This window comes from Equus caballus, chromosome 9, assembly GCF_041296265.1.
Source record: "Equus caballus isolate H_3958 breed thoroughbred chromosome 9, TB-T2T, whole genome shotgun sequence".
Classification (NCBI taxonomy): Eukaryota; Metazoa; Chordata; class Mammalia; order Perissodactyla; family Equidae; genus Equus; species Equus caballus.
The window spans coordinates 80,500,991-80,518,026 of record NC_091692.1 but is presented as its reverse complement, the minus strand read 5'-3'; the positions used below and the strand labels follow the sequence as shown (position 1 = coordinate 80,518,026).

At 44.9% G+C, this 17,036-nt stretch overlaps 1 long non-coding RNA gene across 1 annotated transcript; it reads left to right on the top strand.

The window, feature by feature from the left end:
• Nucleotides 1-223: 223 nt before the first annotated feature.
• LOC138915443 (uncharacterized) lies at nucleotides 224-16,285 on the top strand. Its single transcript, XR_011421382.1, has 3 exons — nucleotides 224-366; nucleotides 6,055-6,108; nucleotides 13,789-16,285. It is a non-coding gene; the product is annotated as an uncharacterized lncRNA (long non-coding RNA).
• Nucleotides 16,286-17,036: the final 751 nt, after the last annotated feature.

Genomic DNA, 17,036 nt, shown 5'->3' with positions numbered 1-17,036 from the left:
ACTTTCTGTGGATCAGGAGTCTGGGCACGGCTTAGCTGGCTCTTCTGCTCAGGGTCTTATCAGATTGTGGTCAAGATGTCCGCTAAGTAGTGTTCTCATCTGGAAGCTTGACTGGGGAAATATCTGCTTCCTAGCTCATTTCGCTTGCTGGAAGAATTCATTCTTATGGTGTAAGACTGTGGGCCTCAGTTTTGGTTGGCTGTCACCTGGATTCCATCTGCAGGTCCTAGAGGCTACGCATGACAACCCAAGGCCTCCTGCAGTTCTTGCCACATGGGCTTCTCCAACATGGCTGGTTACTCCATCAAGCCAGCAAGGAGAGTGTCTCACTCTAGACTGCTGAGAAGGACTCTTGTGTAACCTAAGGTAACCATGGGGGTGACATCCCATTACCCTGCTATGTTCTATTGGTTAGAAGCGAGTCATGGGTCCCACCCATACTCAGGGGGAAGGGATTATACCAAGCCCTGGACAACAGGAAATGGGAATCACTGGGAGTCACTTTAGGATCTTTCCACTTCAGAGGCAAACAGAGTTTATTTATAAAAGAATATGTATATAAGGGAGATATATACATAAAACTAACAATAGTATAATAGTTCCTATGACAAGGGTGATTCAGGGTATAAGAAAGTACATATGGTAGTCTCAGGGTTTTCAGGGAGGACTTCCTGGAGGAAGTGATTTTTTTTAAAAAAAGATATGTGATTGTGATTATTTTCTTTTTGAATTAAGAGTTGTTGTCTTTTTTTCTGGGGAAGATTCACCCTGAGCTAACATTTGTTGCCCATCTTCCTGTTTTCTTCCCCTCTACCTAAAGTCCTAGTACATAGTTGTATATTCTAGTCGTAAGTTGTTTTAGTTCTTCTCTGTGAGCTGTTGCCACAGCTTGGCTACTGACAGATGAGTAGTGCAGTTCCACGCCTGTGAACTGAACCTGGGTTACTGAAGCGGAGTGTGTCAAACTTTAACTGCTAGGCCATCAGGGCTGGCTCAGGAAGTGATTTTTTAAAGCTAAGACCCCAAGAATGAGTAGGATTAGCCATATCATAATCCAGATATTAGTTCTTCTTTTCATTAGCATGTGCTACCCAGAATTGGAACAAGTCTTTAGATAAGGTCTTTCCAGCACTGACTACAGTGAGATCCTTTCTGTGCATGCTCTGGGATCTCTTCTTTGTTAATGGATCCCAAAGAAAATCAGCTCCTGGGCTTAGGTTTTGTGGGGTGGCAAGGAGAATAAGTACCAGGTTGGGAGGGTCATGGTGGGTCAGGAATAGAATTCTAGGGATGTTTCTGTCCAGCCAATGTCAATGCCCACTGATGTCCCCCTGGAAGGGAGGGAGGCCGATGGTGGCTCCTGGACAGAATGAGGAACCACCATCTGTTTCAGATTGGGCCATGGTTGAGGAATCCAGGGCCTAGCCAAAGCTTCTCCCATTCCACATGGATCTGTTTAGAAATAATGACAGCAATGGTAGTTGTCATCCAAAGTCATGTTCCAATTTACTAAGGTTTTAATAGGCATGATTTGCTATTATTGGGAATAATGCATCATAGTCTGAACACTTGCTGGGTGACAGGAACTGGCTAAGCCCTATGTGCTTGAGTTGGATTATCCATCTCAAGGAGGAGCTTCCTCCATGTCTTCTAACACGTGAAATGCTGGTGAGAGCGTTGTCTTCTCCTTTCCTCACTGACTATTAAAATTCTCTTCATCCTGTGTGCTCCATCTCAAGTTCCACCTCTTCTGAGAAACTGGCCATGGCCACTCCAGTGCATATCATCAGTACCACCAAGTTCAGCACCCCATTAGCTTCTGTCTTCCATCACTTGCTAATGAGATCATAGATTTTGGTGCTCTGTCCATCTGCCCTTTCTAGCTGCCCTTGGACCCTATGATCTCTCCCCCAGACAGTCTGATCACATTCAGCCTGATCTCTCTACTTCCCTCCCTGCCTCCACTCTGTTCTGGATAGTGCCAACACGTTGGATTTCCTAAAGTTCAGCCTTGACTGTATCCCTTTATCACACAAAAACTTTCCGTACCTTGTCTTTAAAACACCAATCTCACTTCCAGCAATTTATCCTCCAGACACACTTGGCCATGTGTGAAATGATGACGTGTACATTTTGAGTGCTATATCGCTTGCAGTAGCAACAAATCTGAAGCAACCTGCACATCCATCATTGGGGGCTTGGTTAACAAGGTCTGACACATTTATAACTGTGGTTTTTAAGCCAGGCTGCACAGTCAGCTCACCTGGGTGTGGTATATTAGGATGACTGCAAATTCTCTGCTTCTCCTTCCATTGAGAGGTGGAGTCTAATTCCCCTTCTCTTAAATAGGAATAGTCCCTTGTTTAGAGACTTGCTTGACCAACAGAATGGGATCAAATAGGTGATCTGAGAACTCCAAGGCTAAGTCGGAAGAAGCTTTGTAGCTTCTGCAGTGGCCTCTCGGAACTTTAGTTCTGGGATTAGCTAGTTGCCATGTAAGAAGTCTGACTATCCTGAGACCACCATGCTGTGAGGAAGCCCAAGCTAGCTGCATGGAGAGGGTGAGAAAGAGGGAGAGAGAGAGGAAGACCCATCCAGCCCCAGCTGTTGCAGCCGTCCCAGGCACCAGACACGTGAGTGAGGAAGCCTTCTTGGATATTCCGGCCTTTGCAGACATGATGTGGAGAACAACCAAGGATCTCAGTTGGTGTCAGAATCAAGGCCCCAGATACATGGCTCCAACTGAGCCATTCCAGTCATCTCCCAGCCATCCAAGCCACCCTGGTGAGGCCCCCAGTCTCTGTGGAGCAGAGACAAGCTGTCCCCACTGTGCCTTGCCAGAGTTCTTGACCTCAAAATCGGAAGCATACTAAAATAATTATTGTTTTACGCTTCTAAGTTTGAAGGTGGCTTATTAAAGAGGAATAGATAACTGGAACTCCTGGGGATCTTCCAGAATCTCCCAAGGCCACTGTAATGAACAACCATGTTGAGAACCACTGTCTATGCAATTAAATGCTATCTAACCATTTGAAACGAACAAAGAAGCTCCGTTTTGCCTTGGTATTTTGCCCAAGTTATATCGTTGGGGGAAAAATGGAAATTTACCAGAGAAGCTTTTATACTCTGCTACCATTTGTGTAAAATATATATGTAGACAGATGTGGATTATTTCTGGAATAATGTACAAGAAAATGAAAAAATGGTAAGTAACATTTGTTGGCTCCAGAGAGGGAAACTGGATGGCTGGGGGACAGAGGATGAATTTTACTTAATATCCTATGATAGCTTTCACATTTTAAAACACGTGAATGCACCAGTTCAATGGTAAATAAATTCTACCTGTTGCTTACCAGAAAACTCCAAATCCTTTAGCCTGATCTGGCCTTAGCCTTCATTTCCAGGCTTATTATTCATTCCTCTTATTTTACGTTTAAAACTGGTGTGGTAAGCAGAACAATGCCCCCTCTCCCCAAAGATGTTCGTTTCCTAATTCCTGGACCTGTGACTGTTACCTTATGCAGAAAAAGGGACTTCGCTAACGTGATTCAATTAAGGATTTTGAGATGGGGAGAATATTCTGGATTATTCGAGTGGGCCTGATGTCATCACAGCGTCCTTGTGAATGAAATAGAAGAGTCAGAGAAGGAGATTTGGGGATGGAGGTAGAGGTCAGGGCGATGGGATTGCTGACCTTGAAGATGAAGGAAGTGGGGCCATGAGCCCAGATGTGCGGGCGGCCTCTGAGAGCTGGAAAAGGCAAGAAAGCAGCTTCTCCCCTAGAGTTTCAGAAACAAAGGCCACACCTTGATTTTAGCCCAGCGAGACCTATCTCAGACTGTGGCCTCCAGAAAGGTAAGATAACAATTTTATGTTGTTTGAAGCCACTAAGTTTAAGTTTATGGTCAATTTGTTACAGCAGCCATAGGAAATTAACACAGTGGTGTTTCTCCAGATGGTGTTCCAAGAAATAGGCCTTTTCAGGGAACATTAATGAAAATAATGAAAAAGTTCTCCAAAGTCAAATAAAAAACAAATTATTATAATTTTTAAACAAGTTAAATGAGGTGTAATTTACACACAAAATGTATAGCCAAGTGTGCACGCAGTTCAATGAGTTTTGACATATTCGTATATCCCTGTAATGTACCATCTCAATCAAGATATACAATGTGTTCATTACCCCAAAATGTTTCTTGTGCCCTTTGCTATCCCTACCTCCTGCCCCAGGCAATCACTGATGTGCTTTTGGTCACCAGAAAAATTATTTTTAACTGTAGGATTTCTCAGGATCTTTAATATGTGAAGAGTATTGTGAGTGTCCAAGAGGAAGTGCTGTGTAGCAGGCTGCATCCTCAGGTTTGTGTGACCACAGGTCCTTTTGTCCTGGAGCATCTCACAGGATGCGGGGCTCTCCAAATACACCTGAGAAATGGTTTCCTGCCCACCTGCCTCAGCTCAGGCATTTCTCCCCTCTGGGAGTGCCCATCTCCAGCCTTTGAAAACTTACTTATCCTTTAAGGCCCAGCTCCAGGACGAGCTTCTCCACAAAGTGGTCCCTTCCCTCTGCTAAGTCTCATGTCCTTTGTTTTACATCTCTTGCAGCACACAAATTGCAAGTATTGGTGCAATATTATGTTATATTTGCGTTATAGATACATAGTGCACAGTGTTTTCTGAGGGCAATGAATGACTGTTTGCTGTTACTATTACATGGTTATCAGGAAACACTCAAGTGTTCATCAGGGAGTGAGAAAGATATGCTCCAGGGGCTGGCCTAGTGGCCCAGTGGTTAAGTTCTCGTGCTGCACTTAGGCGGCCCAGGATTTCCCCAGTTTGGATCCTGGGTGCAGACCTAGCACTGCTCGTCAAGCCATGCTGAGGTAGCATCGCGTGTAGCAGGGCCAGAAGGACCTACAACTAGAATACGCAACTATGTACTGGGGGGCTTTGGGGAGAAGAAGAAGAAAAGAAGATGGGCAACAGAGGTTAGCTCAGGCGCCAATCTTTAAAAAAGGAAAAAGAAGATATGCTCCAAGGTAACTTTCAGGCTGCCCTAGACTTGGAGCCCTCACCTGCTAAAACATTTTTAAGCTCTGCCTCAGCAGTCCGTAGCTATGTGAGTTTAACAGGCTGTTGGCGAATGATTCCCTCATCTTCCTATCCCATATCCAGCCCAACACATCCCTGAGTCCTGTGGATTTTACTTCTGAAGAGTCTCTCCCATCCACAGCTTTCTCTCTATCCCCTCTCCCAGTGCCCTCGTTCAGGTTTTTACCGCCTCTAACCTGCACTGTTACAGCAGTCCTCTCGATGGTCTCCCCAGCTTCGGTCTTGCTCCTCCTCTGATCTACTCCCCATTCTAATGCCAAGATCCTGATCCTGTTGTCCTTCTACTTAGAACCCTGAACACAATTGCCCATTGCTTATAAGATCAAGTTGGAAGGGCTGGCACGCCAGATGTGGCCCTCCTCAATAAGCCCCTTCTTCTCAAGCCTCACCTGCTGTTCCGCTTTTCTCTGCACCCTCCGTTACGATCAGTGTGGCTCCTCACAGCTTCAAGGACACGCTGCTGCTTTCAGGGTGCCATGTTTTTCCTACAACCTGGGAAGCCCTTCCACTTCTCCATCTGGCAAACTTCTAGCCATTGGAAGACCTTTCCAAATATCACCCTGGGAAGACTTCTCATCTTCCCAAGCCATGAGGAAATCCTTCGCTTCATTACACATCAGTGGTATTTGAATGCATTGCTTTGGAATAATTCTTATCTAATTGCATTCCAATGATAATGCACTGGTTTAGATGCTGTCCCCCCTAGCCTAAATATGAGTCTTGTGAAACACAAGTGACATACTTTATACTTTATCTTTGTATCCCCAGCACTTAGCAGAGCATCTGGCAAAACATATTTGTGATTGATGATGACTAACACTTACTGAGTTTTTAATATGTGCCTGGCATGGCACTAAGTACCTTTGTGGGTTAGCTGGATTATTTGACTTATTTCTCACACAGCCCTGTGAGCAAGGTTTTGTTAATGTCTCTATTTTGCAGGAGAGAAAACTGAGCCTCAGAGAGGTTAAAGAAATTTCTAAGGATGCACAACTGGTAAGTGGTGGAACTTGTATTTGAACCCTAGTTTATCCAGTTTATTCTCTTAATACTAGCTATTAGTACTTCTTGAATGAATGGTTGAATAAATGAATGAGTGCATGAACACAGTCCTTTATTTGAATATTTCAAGTGCATGTCTCCCAGCAGCAGACCATGACCATGCCCCTGGCTTGGAAAACGGAGCGGAGATATCTAGTCAGAGGCAATAGTACAAGTAAAGCCTGAAGATGAGGAGGTGGAGACTCAGAGAAGTGAAAAGACTTGCCCCAGGAGGCAGAGTCGTAAGTGACAGAGTCGGCCTTTGGACTCAGATAGGTTTCCAGTGTGGGAGCCCTGGAGCTTGGCTCCTGCTTCCAGTAGCTGCCTTCTCCAGGGAAATTCCAACTTGAAGGCATTTCTAGTTGTGGATTTAAGGAGTCAAGAGGGAGCTCAGTGCCCTCTGGGGAAGGCCACCCCTTCAGGCCTTCCCCCTCCACTGGCTGCAGCGAAGAGGTGCTCAAGCTCAGGGTCCCTTTGACCCTTAAGAGGAAGTGAAGAGGATGTTCCAGAATTCTTTGTGCTCCTCGAAAGAGCCCTGTTTCACCCTCAACACTCACAGCTCACCTGGTTCCTGCTTGGGGGCCCTCAGGATCAGTCTCGCTGTGTCTTTATCACTGTTGACACCAGTCCCTACAGAGCCTAGGTTCACAGGACATCCCTCATGTCTTGGACCTTTGTCCCTACACAGCTTTGCATGTCCCCTTCCATGAGCCCATCACTTAGTGCTCCCTGGCTCCTGAAACCCTTTTGCTGTCACTCTGGGACCTGTGGTCAGCCATCAGCACAATCTCCTGTATCTTCACCTGTCTTCTTTGAATGTTCTCTTCATCTTCTTCCTCCTACAGAAACTGGATCCCACCTGAGGACATGGTCTTCCCTGTAGCCCTTTCCCACAGTCCACTAGACACATAGCCCTAGATGTGGAGTAGGTCTCCTGTTTGTCCCTTGTGGCCCTTCTAGGTGATTTTGCCATCTCCTCACTAAAAATTCCAAACTTTATATCCTCCCAGTAACACTTGGAGTGCTGACCCCGTCCTCCCCAAAATCTTGCAGGTTTTAGCTCCTGGCTCACTGTCACTCTCTCCAAAACTACTCCTGTCCCAATTCTTGGTGATTTCACTACCTGTGTAGATATCCCAATGCCCTCCAATGACCTTGTCCATCATCTTACCTGAGCCACGAACTCCCGTGGTCATACCCTACGCCAGTGCTGCCCAACGGGACTTTCTGTGTTGATGGAAATACTCTTTATCCGTGCTGTCCAATAGAGTAGCCGCTAGCCACACATGGCCACTGGGTTCTTGCAAGGTAGCTAGTGCAATTGAAAAAGTGGGTTTAAAACTTTATTGAATTTTAATTAATTAAAATCTAAATAGACCCATGTTGTTAGTAGCTCTTGCATTGGACGGCACAGCCTGGACCATGGAATCACCACTAATTATATCCCCGTTTAATCCCAGTTTCAAGAACCCCATTCTCTGCTGAATCCCACTCTAACTTCCCAGTTTAGTTCTTCTGGTTCCTGACCCCAGCGCATGCTTGGCTTTACTGGGACCTGCAATCCAGCGATCCTATTACTTTTTCACAGGCCCTTATTTTGTCTGAATCCTTGTGTCTTTTTCATCCAGCCGCAATTCCATGATCTTTCATTATAGGCCCTCCCTTGCAGACAGCTTCAACAAACTGGTTCCTTTCTCACTTCGTTGTGGGTGGCTGCCTAAACCTCGACCCTGTTTAAATCCAACGCTCTGCTCTCTCCTTGTCTGCAGACTTGACGCTGAACGTGGCTGGAGAAAAACAAAGGATGCTGATGCATCGCACAGGTGGCATCCACGCTGCTTAACGAGCACTTGTGTCTCTAGTCTGTTCTCTCCCCTGGACAGCTGTTTCACACCTTATCCTCTCTCCTCATACTCCTAATACTGTCCCCTTCCTCTGTCTCAACTGATAAACTTGATTCCTATTTCATGGAGAAAACTTAAACAGCAGAGGAAACTTCCAGGAGCTCCCACCACTTTGTTTACCAGTTTACCCACATCTGGGCACATATGCCCCACTTTCCCTCAAACTGTCCATGCTCCTCTTTTGGGCTGGCCTCTCTTGTGGCTAGATTTCATCCTCTCTCACCTATCACGTACATCTTTAGAAATTCTCCCCTCTTTCCCAGCAGTCATCAATGGATTCTTCTCATCGGTATGTACGTTAGCTGTAATTTTTCCTCCTCAGGGCTTTGTGTCTGCTGTTTCCTTTCCCTGCCATGCTGTTCCGGTATATATCCACAAAGCTCGTCTCTTCATTTCCTTCAGGGCTTTGCACAAATATCACCTCCTGAGCATACTACTTAAAATTGCAAAATGTCCCCCCTCCTTGTCTCATTTTACGTTTCTTCGTAATACTTCACCACCAGCTGACATGTTGTAGACTCTATTTGATCCTGAAGGGCAGGGATTTTTCATCATTTTTTTTTCATTACTGTATCCCCAGCACGGAGAATAGTGTCAGGCACATGACAGGCCCTGGTGATTGTTTGTAGAAAGAACTATTCAGTGACTTTCCTTATCTGACATTCCTACTGGTTTCAGCAATGGTGCGATTTTTCTTTACAAAGAGGGACAGCTATTCAGAATGGTATTACCGCCCTCAGCTCTCACTTAGAAGTTCTTACAGCAGAGCTTCTCAAACTTTAGTGTGTGTTTGAATTACATGGGGATTTTGTTAAAATGCGGCTTCTGATTCAGCAGGTCTGGGGTGAGGCCCGAGATTCTGCATCTTTAGCAAGCTCCCAGGTCATATAGATGCTGCTAATCCAGTCCCCACTTTGAATAGAAGCCTTGTTCTTCTTTCTTTTCTTAAAAAAAAAACAGAGTGAGCATAAATATTTACACAGCACATTTACATATTTACAGTGTAAACATGACCCTGAATTCAGGTAGTTCTGTGGTCAGTGCCTCTGTAGCTGCCGGTTATGACATCGGTGCAGAGAGCTTCATCCATCACTACGTATGCCATGGGAGGAAGCGGTGGCTGGTTAGGTTGTTAAAGGATGACTATCCATTGTTCCGGGCAGAATTAGTTTCTTTTTTTTAATGCGTGTGTATGCGTGCAAGAACATTATTATTGATGCTAAAGTTAGCAGTTAACAAATTAGCTAATTTGGCTAATGCAATTTGCCAAATTTTGGCGTGAATCAATGCAAAGACAAGCCCTGCCTTTCTGCTCAGATTATTATTATTACATCACTCCGCTAGAGAACAATGTGGAGTGTTTCCTAAGATAATCACCAACATCACATAGTTTTGAAATCATAGTGAGGGCCTCCTGGCACAGTTTGTAATGCCACAAAGAGGCCCAGCTGGGGTGGGGGGCAAGGGGAGACTAAAACTAGCCAGCACCTCTTTGCCAAGCCAGGTGATCCGGCTGGGGTTGCACTGCCTTTTTCACCTAGAGGGGGTGCATTTTTTCAAATTGAATAAAAGAATCTGACGTTCAATGGCTTTGGTCTTAAAGCTAGAGAGACCCGCAAAGGAAAACGGCACTGAGCACAGCACTTTGATTTCAGGGATGTGGACACACTGAGGGCTAGGACACTGGTCTTGGTTCCCATCAACATCATCAGCAGCATCAGCAGCATCACCATCACCATCATCATCACCATCATCATCTAACATTTATACAGAGCTTAAGATGCACAAAGCACTGGGCCAATTACTTTACATATGTTGTCTCATTGGTTCCCTACAACAATAACCTCAAAAGTTAACTATTATTATTATCATCATCATCGTCCTCACTTACAGAGATGGAAACTGAAACTTGGAGAGCTTAAGCAACTTGCTTGCCTAGAGTCACAGAGCTATGAAAAGTGTAATTTTCAAAAATGTCGATCATGGATCTCAGGCAAATATAAAGTGATTCCATGTTGGAGATTTTATTTAACTCATTGATTAGTGAAGGAACCAGGGCAATGTTAAAACTTATCCAAAGCGCATTAGAAGATTTAGGTAGATGCAGATGATTTAACAAAGAGATATAAAAAAGTGTGGTAGGCTGAACAATGCACTCCCCGCTCTCACCAAATGTTCCCTTCCTGAGTCTGGAACTTGTGAATACGTTTTCTTACATGTAAAAAGGACTTTACGGCTGTGATTAAGTTAAGGATTTTGAGACGGGGAGATTATTCTGGATTCTCTGGGTGGGTTCAGTGTAATCACAAGCATCTGTGTAAGAGCGAGGCAGGAGTGTTAGCGAGAGGGAGCTGTAAGAATGGAAGCAGAGGTTCTAGTGGTCTGCTTTAAAGACGGAGGAAGGGGCCATAAAATCCTGCGCAGAAGCTGGAGAAAGCAAGGGAACAAGTCCTCTTCTAGAGCTTCCAGGGGGAACCAGCCCCGCTGACACCTGGTTTTAGCCCAGTGAAACTGACTCTGGACTCTGATTTCTAGAACTGTAAGATAATAAATTTACATTGTTTTAGCCCTAAGATGTGGTAAACTGTTACAGCAGCTGTAGGAAATTCATACAACAAGACGACTGGATTACATAGAAAGCTGTTGGAATGTAATGTCGAATAAGGCCGTAAACCATAACCCTTGGAGCTAATTCTTCTGCCAGAGTGAAATTATTTGCATCTTTACTGGATCCACATTTACAGTTAACTTCTGCTCCTACAGAGGTAAAAATTGTCCAGTCAATAGAAAGTGGAGTCTAGCACTGCACTGAGAGAACGCTCAGGAATCTCTTCTGCTTATTCCCACGTGTTGGTTACTCTTTTGCACAGCTAGGAAGTGGAGGAGCTGGGATTCGAACAAGGCTCTTTCAAGTGCAGAACTTACGCTCTTAACTCTTAAGAGACATGCCTTCTCCTATCATTAGCTGGTAGACTAGCTAGGCAATCTGGGGTAAGAAAACTGTGCATAGGACTGAGAACACAGCTCCAAGACTGCCTGAGTGAGTTCACTGACCCTTTCATGCTGCTTCCCCTGAACAGAGGACCCCAGAAAGAGCCTCGCTCCCTTCCCGATGCACATCATGGAAATTCCTGCCCTAGGTCTCTGAAAACTTGAGTCAAGCTTTTAATAGGTGGTTTAGATACGTTCCTGGTGGGTGTGACTTGAAAGCTGGGGTGAAAAGCTGAAATGCCTTCCCCACTCCTCCTTGCCTCACTCAGGAACAAAGGTCTCTCAAAATCCCTGCTTTGAAAATATATTACTTGGAGGCTGGCCTGGTGGCTCAGTGGTAAGTTCACACGTTCTGCTTCGGTGGCCTGGGGTTCACTGGTTTGGATCCTTGATGCAGACCTACACACCGCTTGTCAAGCCATCCTGTGGCAGGTGTCCCACATATAAAGTAGAGGAGGATGAGCATGGATGTTAGCTCAGGGCCAGGCTTCCTCAGCAAAAAGAGGAGGATTAGCAACAGATGTTAGCTCAGGGCTAATCTTCCTCAAGAAAAAAAATATATTACTCGGTTAAGTGTCGTAACACCTTGCCTAGTAAACACTTGATAAAAGTTTGAATTGCCTGTGGTGTGGTAGAAGGGAGAAGTGAAGACTTTGGGCTTGGGAATGGCTAGCAGGAGCAAATGAGTGGCGTCAAGAACTAGCATGGCATTCTCAAGAGAGAGCATGGTGATGATCCTGACTGTGGCTGGGAGCTTTTACAGGGAAGTGGGCTCTGTGGTTGGGCACAGTCTTGAACGAGGGCTGGGCAATGTAGGTTTACCCTGTAGGGCAATCATTCTTACACTGACTGAGCATTAGAATAAGCTGGGGAGAATTAAGAAGCACTAACGCGCAAACCCTGAGTTAGTTTGCTAGGGTTACCGTAACAAAGTAGCACAGACTGGGTGACTTAAACCATAGAAATGTATTTCCCCACAGTTCTGGAGGCTAGAAATACAGGTCAAATTGTCAGCAGGGTTGTTTCCTTCTGAGGCCTCTCTCCTTGGCTTGCAGATGGCAGTCTTCTCTGTGTCTTCACATGGTCTTCCCTCTGTAAATGCATCCAAGTGTCCTCTTTTTATAAGGACACCAGTCAGATCGGATTAGGGTGCATCCTAAAGAACTCATTTTAACTTAATTACCTCTTTATAGACCCTATTTCCAAATACAGTCACATTCTAAGGTACTGGGGTTAGAACATTAACATGTGAATATTGGGGTGATACATTTCAGCCCATAACAGACCCCATCCTCAGAGGCTGCTTCAAGTGATAAGGAATGGGGCTGAGGCTTTGGTAAGGAAAGCTCCATTTTAATGTGTGTCTAGGAGTGAGAACCACTGCTGTGGGGTCTACAGTGTAGGCAACTGTGAGTGAAAGCTGGGGATGAAGTGGGCAGAGTTGTTTGCTGGTGAAAGCCTTGCACTGGCACTCCATTGTTCTCACCAGTGAAAGGATTTGGACAATCAATCAAATACGTTAGCATCACTGGTTTCATCTGTAAGTGAAGACTAACACTTGGCCTGCCTTCAGGCAGGATGTTGGATCAGGTGCTTTCCCGAGGCTTCTTCCAGTTCTAAGATTTCTTATTCTGGCAGCAGTTGTAAGGTCAACTTATGGTGGTGATGAGGGTTGGAGGGGACAGGAAGTGAGCCAATTTTAATGTGTTACAACCACCACTGCGGCCCCACCTCCCCACTGTCATTATCACCGCTAGCAACTTCACCAACATCGCTGGGCCCATCATCTTTATCACAAGCATCATCACCATTGCGACTGCTCTCTCTACATCTGCTGCCATTGCCCCTCCCCCACTGTCATCAGCAGGGGCAACTGTAATAGCAGCAGCTGCAGCAGCCATGGGTTCTATGTCTCTAGAGACATAGGCTGTCACATTCTGGAACTGGATCACTTAGACCAAGTTATTAATTTTGTATTGGATGAAACTGAGGTCCAGAGATGTTAATTGACTTACTCTAGGCCACAGAGCTATTAAACAGATAAACCTAAGTCCAAGATCCTATCTTTTTTTTTTTTTTTTGAGGAAGATTAGCCCTGAGCTAACTACTGCCAGTCCTCTTTTTTGCTGAGGAAGCCTGGCCCTGAGCTAACATCCATGCCCATCTTCCTCTAATTTATATGTGGGACGCCTACCACAGCATGGCGTTCCAAGCGGTGCCGTGTCCGCACCTGGGATCCGAACCAGCGAACCCCAGGCCACTGAGAAGTGGAATGTGAGAACTTAACCGCTGCGCCACCTGGCCGGCTCCCAAGACCCTATCTTTTGAACTCACGTTAACAGGTCCTTTCTACTGGCTTACACGACCTCATTACCACTCATCAGTGGGGAGGCTGAGCTGTGGAGACCCCGACTCTCTGAGCTTGCTGTTCCTTCTAGTCAGAAGCACACCGTCATGGAAAGCAGCCCCATTAAACTCAGATCCCCTGTGCCGGGGTTCTTATTCCCCTTTTCAAGGGGCTGAAACGCTCTGGTTTAAGAGTCGGGTGTGATCCTTCTTTTAATTTTTTCAGTTAGGACTTGGTCAGCAAACAATGAAATAAACCCAACCAAACATGGACTAAGCAAAACAGAAACTTACTGGGTCCTGCAACTGAGAAGACCAAGGGCAGCCCCAGCTTCAGGCATGGCCAGATTCAGGGCTGGCACGATGTAATCAAACGTCTCTCCTTTCTCTGTAGCTTGCACGCTGTTGGCTGTCTCAGGCTCTCCACGTGGTGGCGAGACGGTAGCTCCAGCCCCTGAATCCTCTGGGTTCCTGGGACAGCGGGAGAGATGTCCTCCTTTTCTCAACAGCTCAAGCAAGTCATGGGATGAAATAATTCAAAAAATATTTACTGAGGGCCCACTATGCACCAGGGACTCTTCCGTATGCTGGGACACGGAGAAGAAGAGACAGAAGAGCTTCTGGTCGTCATGGAGCTTTCACACGACAGCCTTTGTGGGCTCTGATTGGACTGTCTTTGGACACGTGCTATCTGTGAACCAATCACTGTAGCCTGGAGTATGTGACGTAAGGAGTGGCTTGGGCTGGGTCGTGTGCCCCTCTTAAAGAAGGCAAGCTGCTTCTTTGTGAGTGCAGGCACTATGTCCTGGTTATGTTTGTGGTGTGTCTCCAGGCGCAACGCAAGGATGTGCCCATCATAAGCATATGAGAAATGATGCCACATGAGTGAGTGAACAACTGAATAAATAAGCAAAAGAGGGAGAAAGTACATGATAGGCAAATGCATAGAAACTCCTTAAAAGGGGACAAATCCAAACAAACAACCATAAAATGATGGCTATCAGTGGCCAACCAGAAAAGTGATATAATAGTCACTGTAAATTGTGTGCTAAAAATATTTGCACAGTGTTTCTCATCAGGACAAGAAAATCCTACTCATTATTCAGAGAAACATTAGAAACAAAACTGAAGTTGTGGTTACTTTCGAAGTCGTCCTTGGGGTCGACAAACCCAAGGGTCACTCTGGGCCTCACACTTTGAGGAGCATGTGAAAGAAGCAATGCAGACAGCTCACAGCTGGCAGGTAAAATATGTTGATGTCATTATGTAAACATCTGCCACCCTCACCTTTCCGCTTTCCCTGTCTCAGCCTGCTGTGGACACCTGGGAAACGTTTCTCCTCGCTGTCTGATGTTCTTGGGCACAGCCTCTCAGTTTCTTTGATGGAGGCTGCCTTTGATGTTCATTTTATGCAGATTTCAATTGGTAAAAAAATACAAGGCAAGAAAAAAATCTGAAAGAAAAATTTATACCTCTAAAACCTAGCATGGGAAGGGTCTTTTATTGGTCCTAGATCCTGAAAGATTTGTTTCCAACTGTCTTGTACAAAACCTCGGTGGGTCAGCACGTGGAGGAATGTGTGTAATTTTAGTCGTTGCACAGCTCAAGAAAGGACACGTAGAGGACACACAGGAAGAGGCAAACTAAATTATTAAGAGGACCCTACCTTTGAACAAGACTTTAAAGGATATGGACCCAAAAGTGGAAAGACCAAAGTTTTAAAGAAATAAGTAGATGCTATGAGTTCATGAAGGGCATGGGAAAGATGCCTATAAATGAGCTGGTTCGCCAAATCCCAATGGACCCAAATATGATGTTTCTAAAAGGATGGCTCATAGTGAGTAGGAGTGGTTGCAAACAATGGTGGCAAACACTTGGAATTTACTACCCTTAGAAGTAGCACTGTTTGAAAAGATAAAGTTCTTTAAGAATTTGGGTAAGTCTATGGGTGAGAGAGCAAGAGGGAGTCTTCAGAGATGGGAGGGTGCTCTAGAGGCAGCCCCACCCATAAGGGACAATCACACCCACCCTCAGTTCTTCTGTCAGAGACAGAGTGTTAGACAAGCATCCAGGTGGATCATGGACGAGCTCAGGACAGGTCTCAACAATGTTGTGAGAATAAACCAAGGAGATCTGCTGTATGTTTGAGGTTTTTCTGGGACAAGAATGGTTATCATTAGAATTAATGCCATGAATGAATGATTAAGCAAATAACTGAAGAGAAATCATGAGTAGAGGGCTTTTTGTAACTTTTCCTCTTGACATAATTACAGACTCACAGGAAGTTGCAAACGTAGTACGGAGTCACATGTACCCTTCACCCCGCTTCCTTCCAATGGTGACATCTTATAAAGCTGTAGTACAAAATCAAAACCAGGAAAGTGACTTTGGTACATTACTGTTAACTAGGCTACAGACCTTATTTTGCTTTCACCATTTTTTAAGGCTGCGTTCATTTGTGTGTGTGTCTATGTAATTTCATTCCATAGATAGATTCGCCTCATCACCGTCACAATTAAGATACAGCCCTGCTCTATCGCCACAGAACTCCTTCATGCTACCTCTTGCATTCCCACCTGCCCATCTTCCCCCTCCCCTGGCAACCACTAATCTGTTCTTCATTTCTATATTTTGTCATTTCAGCAATGTCACAAAAGTAGAATCATACCTCAAAACGTATGTAACCTTCACAGACTGACTGTTTTCATTAAGCGTAATGCCCTTGAAGACCATCCAGGTTGTTGCATGTGCCAATAGTTCATTTGTTTTGCTGCTGAGCAGTATTTCATTGTACGGATATACCAAAGTTTGTTCTGCCACTCCCCTATTAAAGGACATTTGGGTTGTTTTCAGTGTTTTGCTTTTATGAATAAAGCTGCTATGAACATTCACGTACATGTTTTAGTGTGAACACAAGTTTTCACTTCTCTGGGAGAAATGTTCAGGAGTATGATTGCTGGGTTATACGCTAAGTGCATGTTTAGTTTCATAAGAAACTGCCAAACTATTTTCCACGGTGGCTCTACCATTTTACATTCCCTCCAGCAGGATGTGAAAGATCCAGTTTCTCCGTATCCTCACCAGCATTTGATATTATTGCTATTTTGTATTTTAGCTATTCTAATGGGTGAGTAGGGATATATCACTGTGGTTTTAATTTGCATTTTCCTCATGCTAATGACATTCAGCAACTTTTCTTGTGCTTATTTGCCATTGGTAGCTCCTCTTTGGGAAATATCTCTTCAAGTCTATTGGTCATTTTCTAACCAAAATTGCTTGTTCGCTTTACTGTTGAGTTTTGAGAGGCCTTTATGTTGTCTTGATGCAAGGCATTTGTCAGATACGTGACTTGGAAATATTTTTCTCCTTGCCGCAGGCAGCTCGTCTTTTCATCTTCTAAACAGGGTCTTTCGCAGCACAAAACAAGTGGAGGTTTTAAATTCCCATTTAGAAAGGCCTGACCCCTACTTGAGAACACAGGGCATGGTCCCTCCATTGGTGACCGCTCATGAGGGCAGATCATGGGTCTGCTTCCCATTTGGGTGTGTTCATTCAGCTTCCCAGCAGCTCACCCGCCACAGGCTTAACTCTATTCAGTGGCCACAGGTCAGTGTTTTTCAGGACATCACAAAAAGATGAATT